Source organism: Pinus tabuliformis, chromosome 3_1 (genome assembly GCF_031772625.1).
Source record: "Pinus tabuliformis cultivar Carrire ecotype Pingquan chromosome 3_1, CPIR1, whole genome shotgun sequence".
In the NCBI taxonomy this organism is placed as follows: Eukaryota; Viridiplantae; Streptophyta; class Pinopsida; order Pinales; family Pinaceae; genus Pinus; species Pinus tabuliformis.
This window is the reverse complement of record NC_142301.1, coordinates 265,667,819-265,670,420: the sequence shown is the minus strand read 5'-3', so window position 1 is coordinate 265,670,420 and position 2,602 is coordinate 265,667,819.

The following is a 2,602-nucleotide window of genomic DNA, read 5'->3' as shown; positions in this document are numbered from 1 at the left end:
CGAAAAAGTTGGAAAAGCCAGAAAGCCGGAACTGCCGGAAAAGCTGGAAAAGCTAGAAAGCCGGAAAAGTCGAAACTGCCGAAAAATCCAGAACTGCCGAAACTGCTGGAAAAGCTGGAACTGCCGGAAAAGCTGAAAAAGTCGAAACTATCGGAAAAGTTAGAACTGCCGGAAAAGTAAAAAAAGCCGGAAATGCCGGAACTTCCAGAAAAGCCGGAACTGCCAGAAAAGATGGAACTGTCGAAAATGTCGGAAACGCCGAAAAAGCTAGAACTGTCGGAACTGCCGGAAAAGCAAAAACTGCCAGAAAATCCGAAACTGCTAGAAAATTCGAAAAAGTCGGAAATGTCGGAAATTCTGGAACTGCGGGAAAAGTCAGAACTGTCGGAAAAGCCGGAACTGTCAAGATTGTTGGAACTGTTGGGAACAATCGAAACTGCCGGGAATAGCTGGAACTGCTATAAATGCCGAAACAGCCGGAGCATCTGTATCCTAAGGAAAGCAGCATGCAAGGGACAACGAACTAACATTAGGACAGTTGTATGGTACTTAGCAGCAAATACACCAAGCATGCAATGTTACAGCTAGCATGCAAGGGACAACTAGCATGCAACAACAAGCATGCTAAGGACAACAAGCATGCTAGGGACAACAAGCAAGCAAGGGACAACAAGCAAGCAAGGTGCAGCCAACACATAGGTCAGAATGGCAACATGGTGCAGCAATGGAACATAATGCAGTACAGTGATGGATACAATCATGATTAATGAAGCGTGATGAGATGCGGCATAGTGATGATGGGTGCAGCATGGTGTAGCGCGGTGAGGTGTAGCATGATGACAAAATGCAACACAACGATAGGTGAAGGAGTCACCTTAGAGAATTAGTTGAAGCAGCATGTCTTCAACTGATCTCATGTATCATCTTCTTAGAGATGATCTATGCTCTTATCTAGATAAGTCAAAGTGTTGACTTCTATTGTAAACGTACTATCTCTCTCTCTCTCTCTCTCTCTCTCTCTCTCTCTCTGCTGAACTATTGAAGAACATATAAGAAGAATTGATCAAGGGTTCCCCCACATTGGGCTTTGTCCCTGGCTAGCGCGACATCTTGTGTCATCTTTTCTTGGCTTGTCTTCTGCGATTTATGTTTATGTTCTATCTGCAGTTTACTTTAATGTTGATGTGATTGCTAATCTGGAAAAGAAATGGAGCTAACTGTGAAAATTGAAATAAATTGCTCTAAGCATAGAACATACCTAAAATTAGCATGGTATCAAAGCTGAGGTGAAGACAATGCCCAAGCAAGAGTGAAAGAGCAATCACCGAAGACAGTTGGGAAAGGACAAAAGGATCAGTGTATTCCTCATCCCTCTTCAAATTCACCAAGGGTGAAGTCAAAGCAGAGAATATTATCAGAATGGCACAGCGGAATATGGCCTACCTAAAGATCACTTCATTGGAAGACCAGATCTCAGGGTGGAAGGAAAGGCAGATAACTAGTTCGGCCATTATGCGAAGGAGTGTCTGAATGGCAGGGAAACATCACTTGATGATGATAAAAATCATTCCAGGGACATATTCAATGATCAAAGGGATGACAGGAAATGCAGGTCATCAAGGAAATGGCTGAATCTTCATAGAAAGCAAGGAACCCGAGGTATGAAGAATCAAATGTTGTTTCTGATAAAATAAAGAAGCATTATCTTGTATTGGCCCTCTCCTTCAGAATCTTTGGGAATCTGGCTTATAGATTGTAGTGCTTCAAGGCACTTCATCGGATAGATGGGTGCACTCTCTAATTTGGTAGAGATGGAAGCAATCATGGGATTATACTTGGAGCCGATGCTACCTATCCCGGAAAGGGTGTAGGGAATGTTAACTCTCAATTGAATAAGGGTAACTCGATTCATTTACAGAATCTCTTTTATGTACCTGATCGCAAGAAGAACCTGGTGTCCATCTCGGAAATGGAATTCAAAGGTTTCAGGGTGGCATTCATCGATGGAAAGGTACGTGTTAAAAAATATAATTTTCAAAGATTCTTTTTCTATTGGGTTCAGGGTTGGCAATTTGTATCAAGTTGCAAGATGGTCCATTGGGGATCATGTCAATTGACATATTGCATCTATAACACTGGAGGTCTACCTGTGGGGCCCTACCTGATGTGAGTCAAATGGTGTTAGGGATGTCTGAATTCAAGTAGAGCATGAAGGTACATGTTTGAGATGTACCAAAGGAAAATCTTATAAGGTAACCATTCCCCTCATGCAGCAGATCCACAGGTTTGGAACAACCCGAGGACTTTGAGATTCATGATCGAGAATCTCATGTATACAGGTGGAAGAAATCCCTCTATGGCTTGAAGCAAAACACCCCGAGAATAGTATGAGAGGATTGATAGATGTTTGATGAAGTTGAGATTCACTAGGAGTGAAATCGATCCAAACCATTACCTGAAGGTTGTGGATGATAGACCTCTCATACTGGCACCTTATGAGGACGACCTATTTCTGACAAGTGTAGACCCTCTCATTTGTGAAAGTAAGAGGGAGTTGGATTCCAGATGTGGAATGATAAACTGCAAGCTTTTGACTACCTCG